Genomic DNA, 13731 nt, shown 5'->3' on the forward strand with positions numbered 1-13731 from the left:
AGGTATAGAAAGGTGAAGTGCCTTTCCCAAAGTCACACAATTAAGAAGTGGATGGAGCAAACTCTTATGAATTAATAGCTCACAAAATTAGAACAAGCATCAGTCATTTTGAAATCTATCTGATGATTTCCAAATATTTATAAATTGTGACTCTGGTATTCTTAAGTAAGCTCTGCAAGTTAAATCTACCCAGTAATTTCATTCGTTTTTTTGTGTGTTTTTTTTTTCATATGAAAAGACTTCCAGTTCTCTCCTCTGCCTATTCCCACCAGGCTGGATGTCTTTCCACGAATTGGCCTAAACCAAGACATGCTGTGTAGGTCATCCCCTCATGGTGACAGTGCCAATTATTCTGTGACTTGCAGCCTAAGATTACTCATACATTAGAGGCAGCTGCAAAACACTCTTGACGGAGACCCCTTCTGCAGTTGGCTAAGTACTACAACTAAGTTCTCTGTGCCCCATTCCGTGTTTACCCAGGTGGTTTGCTTAACTAAATGCAAAGTATTTTGCCTTTGCCCCAGTTAAATATCATCTTGCAAGATTCAGTCCATAATTACAACTTGATGATCCATATCTTTCCTAATTAATTATTCAGAGAATTGGACAGCATACCTTTATACACTCCTGGCAGGGCAGGCCTGAGAAAAGTCTGCAACGTGCACTAGAGGTTTTCCTCTTGATAGATTACTCCTGAAAACAATTAGCAACTGCTCTTTAAATCAGTCACAAATCACTTAAATATATTATCATTAATGGTATTTTGAAATCCTTATTTGTAAGGATAACATTAGAATTCCTCAAATATCTTGCTGACTATATGGTTTACCTTAATATTCCAGCATACTTGGTAATAAGATTATGACTTTTTTTTCTGTGATCCTTCCATTTATTCTTTGCTGCTCAGAGCTGTCACCATTTTCTTTCTTCCTTAATTAATTCCCCAAATAACCCCAGTTTCCCCAACTCTCATATTTGCATCCTACTTCAAAGGACGTTTCCAGAGAATGCTCTTTCAAAATTTGGGTAGCACCTTTCCCAGAGATGGCCCCAGTGTCCAATTTCAATAATTCCTTCAACTATGTGCTCCATTGCTGCTTCCTGTTTAAGAAAACTAATTCAGGAAAATGCACCATAACTTTAAATTCTTCATTAAGAAACTATGTAGACAGATTAATTTTTCAGAGACTCAGTTTTCTCTTTTGTAAGATAAGTGAGCTACATTTTAGATGACAGCAAAAGATGCCTTAACTTCAGGATTCAAGAAATTCTTTAAATATACAAGACCACAAATCTGACATGTAAAATTAAAAACATAACATCTATAAACCATGGTGTGTTTACAAAAAGGGTCAAGAGGAAAACAAAATCAAACAAGTAAGCAAAAATAATTGATGAATTTTCCTGTAATGAAGATCAAGATGAAAGTAAACAACTAGAAAAAAAGAAAATTAAAAAATTAATAATGAAAGTTTGAATAAAATAATCTATTTTTTAAAGGCATATAAGAGCGTGATTAAAGAGTTTACATCAATACATTGGTGAGATGGACTTTAAAAGTATTTTACTACAATACTGAGGTCAAAACTCAGGAATTGTGAGTAGTGAGAACAATGGCCATAGATGCTAAATTTATACCCTTTCCTCTGGGGCATCTGTGGTCATAGATTCCTCCGAATGGACTTTTGCTTGTGTGGTAAGTATCCTGCTCACATTCCAGGAGATTTTAAAGTCTCTACATTATTTATAGAATGCCTAGTTACCAGGATCTCAGAAATCTCAAGTTTGACCTGTTTCTTCACAACATACCCACCTATAGACGATGGTTCCTAGCAATTTGTTGATTTCTCCGAGTCTGAATCAGTGTAGGAGGAAAAGTCCAGATGCAGATCTGATAAAAAGAAAGAAAACTATCAAATTGTTAGTAGCTGGCAGTAGTAAGGAGGATTTACATTATTTCCAGTATCCAGGCCTGCTAGAGAACCGTTGATTTAAAATAATAGCCCTAGCCTGTTTGGCTCATTGGATAAAGCATTGGTCTACAGACTGAAAGGTCCCAGGTTCGATTCCAGTCAAGGGCACATGCCCGGGTTGCAGGCTCAGTCCTCAGCAGAGGGTGTGCAGGATGCAGCCAATCGATGATTCTCATCATTGATGTTTCTATCTCTCTTTCCCTCTTTGAAATCAATAAAATAATACATTAAAAATAAAATTATGATTATAATGAACCCATACATGGGAGGATTTTCTGCAAATATGACCTTTATATGTTAACTAGAGGCCTGATGCATGAAATTCGTGCAAGAGTAGGCCTTCCTTCCCCCAGCTGCCGGCACCAGCTTCCCTCTGGCACCCAGGACCCAGGCTTCCCTCGCAGCCCCTGCTTCCTCCGGAAGGACATCTGGTCTAATTAGCATATTATGCTTTTATTATTATAGATATGATACAAACACATCATCAATAGAAATTACAATATTTTATAGAAATAGTGACTTTTTTTACTAAGTCACGAGTAGTTTCATGAATTTTCCCAACATTGCTATTTTGAAACTGATGGACTATATCTGTGAATAGTCTGCACACAGACAATGGTAAAAATAGCTCTGGAGGTAGTTAACATGATCATTTGTGATTAGATTTTCATCCTCAACCTTATTATAATCACTGTTTCTGTCATTTCTATTAAAAATTTAGCCATGATATATCTTTTGGATGCAATAACTCTGTTCTAAAGTTCGGTTTTCACTTTTCCCTGAAATAATTAGCATTTAGTAAGTAAGCTGTGAATTAGATCACAAAGAAAAATATCCCAATAATTAGAATTAAAACACAATTGAATATTATTTAACAAATAATTTTCTGAATTATTTAACAAATATTAATTCTCTAAAATAATATAGGAATAATTCAAACTGAGTTGTCTTCTCTCTGAACTTATTGTATTCTCTTCTGCATTTTAATGAATGTATTGCAGTGAAAGACATTTTATAATATTTCACCTTGAAGAGAAATTTATAATTTAATTCTCTGGTATTTATATAATCATGTTAAAACTTCTGCTATTTGATAATAATACTCTGCAAATCTTCTGGAAATAAGAATTTGAAGTGGGTCTTCTTGCTAATATTATTCAGGACTTTCTTCCCAAGGATTAGATAGTTGTGGTCCTTATAAATGACTAGTTATCCTGAAAGATCAGGCATCAAAACATCCTGAGGCTAGTAAAAAGATTATTATAGTGCTTTTCTATTCTCTACTCAAAACATTACACAACTTTTAGATATTGCCAAACTGATGTTGGCTTGTAGAGTTTGTTTGTTATAGTTCAGGTCTATAAAATAAATTATTTCATAAATGTGAGCAGATCTGAACCTCCAGCCTTCTGGTAGCCAGACAATGTTTTTCCATAAGCTGGAGTTTATTCCAAAGAGGCACTCAGACAAACCCTCTTATATCCTCTGCTAGGGCAGAAATCCATCCAATCGTCATTAACAGGGCTCATGATCAGGTCATCTTTTTTATTTTAGTTGGGATTTCTCATAAGAACTTTAAAACACTGTATGTTCAATGTGTGCTAATTTTGTGAAGTTTTGAGAAATGTGAATAAATTTTTCAGTGTAATTGTCATTTGAAAAAAAGCAGTTAAGTCACAAATTATATGTCCACCATTGTCTGAGAGAAAGAGGGAAAAAGATTACATCTGCAGTCTATAATAAAGTGTTTTAGGTCTTCAAAGAGAAATGTGTCCAAAGTACTAGCAGAATAATGAGTATAGGTTAGTTACACCAGAGAGTTTTAGAGAAAGTGCAATCACTAGAAAGATAATTTAGCAGGCCTATAATGTAAATGAAACCACATGTAACAACCTGGTTATGGTAAATTTATTCAAATTAAGTGTATAAATTATGAATAAAAATGTTTTAATTAAATACATTTTGACATAGCAGTTGTTCTTTGTCAATAAAATTTACTTGAGTGATATTTTTCCTGGCAATAATCAGCAGGCATGTGCCGAGTTTGAGCATTTTTTTCTTTTTGTTTTTTAAAATTCCAGCTGCTAGTGAAGAACATAAGAATTTGCAAGCTGGGTCAAACCCAGAAATCTTAGTCAGTCTCTCTCTCTCTCTCTTTCAATTGAATAAATTAGGTCAAATATGATTCTAGTTCACTTTTAAAACTAAATGTGAATTTATAATATTAAAAAATCTCAAAACTCATTTTAAACTTAATTTCATAGCGCACATTTTCCTTTGAATGAGTATTTATTTTATAGTATACTACTCATGATATAAAGTTCTTAGCAATAACCTCTTTTTCACTTTTGTAGTCTTTTAAGCTATTTTTAAAATGACTACAGATCATTTGATTTTTAAAGAAGATCAGACAATACATTTGAATGATGTCTTAAAAAAATCAACATGTTTGTACTGGAAAATTTAAACACTAGAAACTGAAAAACAAACAAACAAAAAACCCAAACAAACTGAAACTCAACTCAAAATCCTTTTCACTGTTATTCACTTTCAAATTTGCTGCCTGACCCCTTTTTTATATTCTTTCTGTGGTATAAATATGAAAGACATTTCAAACATAAAAATTAGATAATTAAAAAATAATATTTTGTACAAAACATATTAGCATGGCCATCTTGCTTCAGATTTAAAGTGTGTTTTTTTCTAATCTGATGAATATAAAATTGTATTCCATTGTGTCTTTTTCTCCCTGAGGTTGAGCTTTCTTTGTTCTGCATACTTAGTGGTCATTACTGTTTCTTCAGTCTGTTTTCTGTTTAAACTGTCTCTGATTTTATATGAGATTATCTTTTTGTTTTTATTTATATGTGTTATTTTGTATATGTCCTCAAAACTTTAACTTTATACCTTTCATACTACAGAGGGTTGTAAATATACAAATATATATCATAAAATCTTTTTCTTAATCAATTATGCCTCCCATATACCCAAAATACTAAAATACATATTTAACACAGGAATTTTATAGCACAGGTCGTGCTTACATTTTAAACATAAGTAGACTACATTTTTGTGTAAATCTTTTTCTAAGAAAGTAGACATTTTCCCCATTATCACTTATTAAAAATGTTTCCATATGATTTAAAATGTCTTTTTTTACCATGAATTTCCATATATGCATCTGATTCTGGACTCTGTTCTGTACCATTTACCTAATGGGTACAGAGGCTCCAAAGCTGAAGCTATTTAAACACATATATAAATAACTTACACTTTTTTAGGCAGGTCTGCTTCTTGACCTTTTTTCTTTTTTATTGAATTTATTGGGATGACATTGGTTAATAAAATCATGTAGGTCTTAGATGTACAATTCTATAATACATCATCTGAATATTGTATTATGTGTTCACCACCTCAAGCAAGTTTCCTTCCATCAACATTTATTCCTCCCTTTCTTGCTTCTTGACTTTTTATTTTTCAAAATTGCCATTGCTGTGCATGCACTTTTATACTTCAGATTAATTTCCAGTTGAAAATTACATTAGGATTTTTAATTTTATTTTTGTTAAACATTACCTGAGGATTTTTTTCCATTAATTTTTAGAGAGAGTGGAAAGGAGGGGGAGAAACAGAGAGAGAGAGAAAAATCAATATGAGAGAGACATATCGATTGGTTACCTACCTCATGCACCCTGACCAGGGCTGGAGATTGAGCCTGCAACCAAGGTATGTGGCCTTGACCAGAATGGAACCCAGTACCCTTCAGTCAGAGGGCTGGTGCTCTAACCACTGAGAAAACTGGCTAGGGCAGAATTTTTATTTAAATTGAATTAATATTCTAGATGAATTATGGGAGAATAACATTTTTAAAATAATGAGTCCTTTTACCCAAGACCATAGCATGTCTGTATCTTTGTTGCAATAATTTCTTTCAATAATGATTATTTAATGTTTATATTTTTAAATTTTCATACAGCAATTGATCTTACCGTGCAGACTATAAATTTTTTAATTGAGAAAATATCTATATAGTTGTGATAGCTAAAATATTTGATAATTCTAAAGTCTGGTTTAATTTTTTTTTGAAATAGGTAATCTATTTCAGCCCATATATTTTTATAGATATTATTTTTGTCTTCAATAAGAGTACTGTTTAGCAACAAATATGTTTATGGGACACTACTCAATCAAAGTAGTTGCTTCTATTTATGAATACTTTTAAATTCTTTGCTAATTTAGATGCTATAAAATATGTCATCTTAATTTCATTTCATTTCAATATAAGTTACCTAATTAAAAACAAGCAATACATCAATATAATCTTCCCTTAAGCTAATGTATTCCACAGCACAATTCTTAAATTTAAAATATAAATGCATTATTTAAGACCTCATTGTTTCTCCCTTTCTACTATAGGGATTAATTTCAATGTGTTCCTGTTTAGAAACTTCATTTTAATAAATTCTATTTGCTAAAAAACCTTTAGAAACTAAAAATTTAGTGCTCTATTTATAAAATAATTTTGATTAAATATTTCCAACCTATTTTGAACAATGCAACCAAAATTTAGAGAACCCATTTACCAAAAGTTCAATAGCATTACAGAATATATCAGAATATTCGTAAATATATTTACAAATAGTTCTTTAAATAGTCAAACTTAAAAAAATTAACTAATGACAAGCAGTAAATATAGAAAACATGATGTGTCATGATGAGATATAATTTTAATTCAACATCAGCTTTATTACACACAAAAATTATAGTTTAGTTACTCTGTGTTTACATTAAAAAGTTGTAAATTTTAACAGCTTCAGCTTCTCTTCAATTGATAGAATATAACAGAGTTTATGAATATAAAATAAATCAAATGTATCACAACTAATTCAAAAATTATTGCAGCTCCATAATGTTTTTTTAATTTACAAGAAACATGGTTTGTACCACAGTGATGAGTTCCAACAAACATTTTATTCAGCTCCATCACAAATAAGTGACATTTATTTTCAATGTTGAATTTTTTAAATGAATTTAAGAGAGATTTATAAGGCCATCGGGTATTTTATCTTCAACAAATGCAATTCCAAAAGTCTAGTTGGATTAAAGATTTGAAATCAAAAATTAAACTCAATTAAAATTAATTTAGCCAACTTTCTCTCTGAAGCAGGGAATGAGACTAATCTTACTTAATTGCATGCACATTTTCTGTTATATACTTTTCCAAGAAAATTTGATATCAAAAAAGTGAAATTATTTCAGAAAAAAATCATTTGATCTAAATAAAAAGTTGTTTTTATAAAGTGACTAGAAGCCTGATGCACGAAATTTGTGCAAGAGTAGACCCTCCTTCCCCTGGCTGCAGGCACTGGCTTCTGTCTGGCACCCAGGACATGGACTTTCCTCTGGCATCCGGGACCCAGGCTTCCCTCACAGCCCAGACTTCACCTGGAAGGTCGTCTGGAAGGACATCCAGTCTAATTAGCATATTATGATTTTATTATTATATATATGTAAATGCTCCCCCTGCAAGTGCACATATCCGATTATCATCTTTGGGTAGTATTCTTTAAAGGACTGTAAATTCTGAAATAAATGCTGAGGTGTTTTCAGCTCATTTGTGTCTTTTGGCTTTTACATGGATAATGCTATCCATGTAGCCCCTTTTTGTAAATGTTAAATGTTCAAGTTGCACATTCACCATCAACTTTCTTATGAAATGTAAACCCGATGCTTAAGTTTTAAATAAATATGAACCTTCATTTCTTTTAGCCCATTGCTGCCTGAAGGGTTTTTTACAAAATGTGAGTGTTGCCAATCATAAAATAAATACATGTTTGTTGATCTCAAAGCATTCAGATTACTTTATATACAGTTCATGGCAGCACTACTCAACCTTCACTTACAACTAACATAATTTTCCACAACACTTTGACACTCACGGATACTTCACAGATGTCTCCGTTTTGTACACCAAGTGGCCAGCAGGGGGAACAAAGTTGAGAAAACTTCTGCCACTACTCAGATCAGGAGTTAGCTGCCCTGAAAATAATGTTAGTTTCTTTGTTACTTAAAGGGTCTGGTAATGACATATGGACCATTGCTAATATTGGCTGTTTTATAAATTTATCCTAACATTTAAACATTAAAATAGTTTCAGATTCTTTTATACCATGGGAGAATCTAGAAGTAAAATTGAAGACCTATCAAACCAATAATGATGTATTTTAAAACAGTGATTAACAATAATACTTAATCTATAAAAGAACAACAAAAAGTAGAACAAGTGGTAAGTCAGAGAGACGATGAGGAAAGAAGAAGTAATCTAGGGATTTCTTGGCAAACAAAGGTGTATGGTTAACCTTCTTATAACCAAGTGGCTTCTTGACAAGAAAAAAAGGAAGAAAAAGAGAAATCTTGAAAGACTGAACATTTTCTCTTAAGACTAAGCTCCCAGAAAGATATTTGTCATTTTCAATTGATCAATTTGAGTTGCTGTCCCTGAAGTCCACCCTAATCAAATGGAATGGAGGTGCCACATTTAGATGCATTATCAAGGAGTTGAAAACAAATGCTCTTTTATTTTTCACATCTGAATATGGTAAATATTTATTTTAACCCTGCTACACCTGGGTAATCATTACTCATCCTTACAGTCTTCCCTTTAACTTTATCTGATTCTACCCCTCAGTTTTGGTTAGGACCCTTTCCTGAACTCTCATCAACCTCTCTGCTTATTTCTGTAGGACTCCACAATCTGTCAATTTATCTGTTTTACTGTCAGCTACCACTATGCTATGAGCGTCTTGATTGGAGCCAGGTCATTTTGTGGTTCTAGCACCTTAACGTATGTATGTACTTATATGGAGTGACACTCGGTAATTATTTGTTAAATTAATGGATCGGTAAAAATTGAACCCAGGGCCACATTTCAATAATATTATTTTTTCTTATTTGTAATACTTGAATGTCTTTGTTGGTGAGATTTGGTTTGTTAAATAGACATTGTTTTTTAGAACAGTTTTAGTTTCCCAGAAAAACTGATCATAAAGTGCAGATTTTCCCATCACATCCCTGCCCCACACACAGGCACAGCCTTTCTCAATATTGATACCCCACACCAGAGTGGTACGTTTATTATGATCCATAAACATACATCAGAGTTCGCTCTTGGTGGTTAAATTCTCTAAATTTTGGCAAATTTATAATAGCATATATCCCTTTATAGTATCATGCAAAATAGCTTCACTGCCCTAAATGTTCTTTGTCTTCTGCCTATTCTTTCTTCCCTCCCCCTACCCAAACCCCTGGTAACCATTGATTTTTTTTTACTGCCTCCATAGCTTTGCCTTTTGCACAATGTCATGTAGTCGTAGTAGGATGTAGCCTTTGTTGGTTAGCTTCTTTCACTTGGTAATATGCATGTTGGTTTACTCCATGTCTTTACATGGCTTGCTAGTTCATTTCTTTTCAGCACCGAATAACATTCCATTGTCTGAATGTACCACTGAAGGACATCTTGGTTGTTTGCAAGTTTGGGCAATTATGCATAAAGCTGTTATAAATTTGTGTGGACATGTTTTCAACTCATTTGGGTGAATATTTATAAATTTGTGTGGACATGTTTTCAACTCATTTGGGTGAATATTAAAGAATGAGTACTGGATCTAATAGTAAGTGTATGTTTACTTTTGTAAGAAACCTCTAAACTGTTACCCTATCATTTTTGTATTCACACCAGCAATGAAAAAGTTTTGCTCCACATTCTTATCAGTACTTGATGGTGGTACTGTTCTGGACTTTGCACATATCAATAGGTGTGTAGTAGTTTCAAGCTCCTTCTATAAACCACATACTATTTTAGGTACTGGGAAACATGCCAGGGACAAAACAGAATAAAGTTTTAAATACTAGGATGCTATGAAGACAGTAAACAAAATTAAAGCTTGATCAACATATACCACTTCAGGCAAAGATAAGTTTTATGGGAAAAATAAAGAGGGAAGGGTGACCGTCGACTGATTGGAGGACAAGTATTTTATATGATCGTCAGAGAAGGCTACTGTAGTGACATGAGCTATAAGCAAAGGCTGTGGTGTAAGTTATTTGTGGCTTAGATTGGAAATTTAAAAAATTTCTTTAACTTTTTATTCTCATTTAAATACACATTTAATTACTTTCTAATTTTGACAAAAAAATTTTTTGGAAAAGGTTTGTTTGCATGCTTGAGAAGACAAAGAAAAAAAAATCTCATTCTTTGGCAATGGTCCACTAGGAATATAAATAAGAGGTAATATTTCAGTAAATTAGAAACCTCATTTCAGCACAAATTGGTGAAGAAATTTTCTTTCAGATTATTTTGCTCTGATTTACAAACCTTTTAAAAAATAATTCATCTTAATTGTGTTAAGAACATGTAGCATGAGATGTACACTCTTAATTTTTTGTGTACGATATGTTATGTTGACTGTAAGTACGAGGTTGTAACAGCAGGTCTCTAGAGCTTATTCATCTTGTTTGACTAAAACTTTATGCTTGTTGACTCATTTCTTTATCCCCAGCCCCTAGCAACCACCATTCCACTTTCTGATTATATGAATTTGACTACTTTAGATACCTCATATAAGTGAAATCACACAATATTAATTTTTCTATGACTGACTTATTTGAGTTAGTATTATATCCTCAAAGTTCATCCCTTTTATGGCAAAATTAAAAGTAGAACTACCATGTGATCCAGTAACTCCACTTCTGGACATTTATCCAAAAGAATTGAAATCAGGATCACAAAAAAATATCAGTCCTCCTATGTTTATTCAAAATAGCCAAGGTACAGAGACACCTATGAGCCCATTGACAGGCTAATGGGTAAAGAAAATGTATATGCATACAAAAGAATGCTATTAAGCCTTTAAAAGAAGGAAATTCTGTAATATGCAAAAACAAACAAACAAACAAACCCACACAAAATAATCTATTGAAACACACAAATATCTTTACTTTCTGAAGGTGGTAGTTCTTTAAAGGTTAGTTGCATGTGAAATTGAAAACCATATCAATGAACTCTCCATATTCTTGTAAATTAAAATCCACCTTTCTAGCTTGCACTTTGAATGGATCTTTTACCTATGCATGATTAAAAAAATATATTTCTTTTTATTGATTTCAGAGAGGAAGGGAGAGGGAGAGAGAGATAGAAACGTCAATAATGAGAGAGAATCATTGATCAGGCTGCCTCCTGCATGCCCCCCACTGGTGATCAAGCCCGCAACCCAGGCATGTGCCCCGACTGGGAATCGAACTGTGATTTCCTGCCTCATAGATTGACGCTCAACCACTGAGCATCACTGGCCTGGCCTTATTCATGATTTTTAACATCATGCTTTGGTCATTTAGAAAGTGGAAGCTTAATGAGTTATTCATATTTTCCAAACATTGACACACATTATTGTACCATATTGAAAGGTCATATTTGTTAATGTTACCTTGAGGCTCATCAAAAAATCTCTAAGTATTGGGATAATAACTTTTTCAAAATTCTAGTTATGACTTGAAAGCACAAATCTATCATTGACAACAAATCATTCGTTGACCTGGGTTTGATAGGTTCACTCACTTCCTTTATTTTTAAGAAAATGGTCTGCCGTAAACCTAATCATAATATTCACAGTTTGCCAGACATGGTGTGTTTTGTGTTTTGTTTTCAAGTGAAAACAGTGTTTCAAGAAAAACCAGATGGTTTGCCCTCAAATCAATCATGCCAGTGCGTTTCCTTAGAAGAATTATTATAGTATAGTAGGCAGCTGACTTGCTTGCTATGCATTTCCGATTTTGACACACAGAATTGTAAAAGTTGTTTACATAAGGGTCAAAATTTGATAAAATTATCCATCAAGGATCAAGAACATTCTTAAATAGAAGTGCATTGTTCTTGCTGTGATCTATGGAGCTAGAGAACACAATCACCGCCAGCAGTTTGGTGCCACTGCCTTTAATTATGCTAACGCACCAGAACTTTTACCCACCATTGTTTTTTCACCATCTGGGCAAATGTCAACACAGTGAAAAACGTAAATTATGTCTTATGATTATAAAGCACTTCAGACCTTGTGAATTCCATGAAAGGATCCTGCTGGAATAATGTTTCTAAAGCACAATTCTTGTTACGTCACTTCCCTGCTCAAAAGATTTAATTGTTTATCATTGCCCACAGGGAATTTTTAAAGATTGAACTTTTCAACCTAGAATTTAAACTTTACACCATCTGACATTAATTAATCTCTTCATTCCATACGCTCCTTTATGCAAACTGGCTCTAGACCAATGAAGTTATTGCTAGATCTGTTATAAACCTTGGGAGTTCGCAGTTTCTTTCAATGGATGATGCTATTTCCTTTGCCCTCTCACATTCTTGATACACGGTCCTGCCTTTTCTCAAGATGCAACTCAAGTATATATGATAGATTCCCCCTTCTGAAGGCACACACCATTTTGTACCTCTCCCATGTCACTTATTTTCTACCTGGCAACAACACCTCACATTCCCTGATGCCCAGTCACATGCCTTACATGCAGTTGGTGCTCAGTAAATACTTGTTGAAGAAGCAAGTGTTGGTTGCATTGAGCTATTCATTTACATGTTTCACTGCAGCTGCCATATGAGATTTCTGGCTGAAGTTAGGATTAATGTTCCCTGAATAAAGTTCTTTTTGCTAAGAAGCTTATTACAGTTCAAGGCAATTCAACTCACAACATTGATCTCCTTAGCCAGTCTATTCTCCTTAACAATCTCAGACTTGTATAAAAGTCTGCCAACCGAAAGTGTAAGGATGCTAAAACACTTTGAACTGTGTAGAAGAGTATTGATTTTTTAAAGCTGTTTGAAGGTCTATTGAAGCAAAATTCTCATTTAGCTATTTTCCTTGGATAATAAGTTGCTCAGAATAATGAATTATCCCTTAAACATGCCATCATACTATTTTTCCTCTGATTTCCAACTTAAATATATTATGGACCATAATGAAGAAGCATAGTTTGATTATGAAATGCCCATACCTTAATCATTTCATGTGGATGATTATTTAATACAAGAGCAAGCTAAATATGCTGCCTATGAGTGGCATTGGAGAGTAATGAAAGCTTGTTTTTGAAGGAATTTCAGAGGGCCTGGTTCTTTTCACAGAAACCCCTAAGAAAAATGTAGAATGTAAAAACAAAATGAGGTTTCAGTTCATTTCTCCATTTACCTATCTAAATTAGGACAAAACTGCCCATATTGTGTCTTTAGAGATTTCAGGTATGGAAGGATAAGGTACATGTCTTATCTAGAAGCAAATAAGAATTGGTGCCTATTTTACTACCTTTTGATCCTTGAGAAATGTGCATCTATTTTCTCTCTATGTAAAATGGTATTTATAATGAATACATCAAAGACTTATAAGTAAAAGTAAAAACTTCTACGATTAGCAACCCAATCATTACTTGAAGGGTTCAATGAAATGTATTCCAGTATGAGTGAGTCCAGCATAAGTCCTTGCTGTGCTATGTCCAGTGGTCTAGAGCATAGTCTTGCAGACTCTAAATCTTTCATATCTATCTGAAACCAGAATTCAGATGTACCCCTGCAGTCTCGATGACTTTACAAACTCTACCAAGTAGTGCATGCTCCATAAGGATCCATTACACTGATGGTAGTGCTGCTATTAAGTTTGACAGCAAAATCCAGATAATCTAAAGAGATCCTCTAATCACTGATGTCCTT

At 33.4% G+C, this 13731-nt stretch overlaps 1 protein-coding gene across 2 annotated transcripts in view; it reads left to right on the top strand.

Moving 5' to 3' along the window:
* The window catches only part of GLRA3 (glycine receptor alpha 3), a 133597-nt gene that overhangs the window by 80940 nt on the left and 38926 nt on the right, over positions 1 to 13731 (top strand). The gene's annotated exons all lie outside the window — the stretch shown is intronic.

The sequence above is a fragment of the Eptesicus fuscus genome, chromosome 6 (genome assembly GCF_027574615.1).
Source record: "Eptesicus fuscus isolate TK198812 chromosome 6, DD_ASM_mEF_20220401, whole genome shotgun sequence".
NCBI classification, from domain to species: Eukaryota; Metazoa; Chordata; class Mammalia; order Chiroptera; family Vespertilionidae; genus Eptesicus; species Eptesicus fuscus.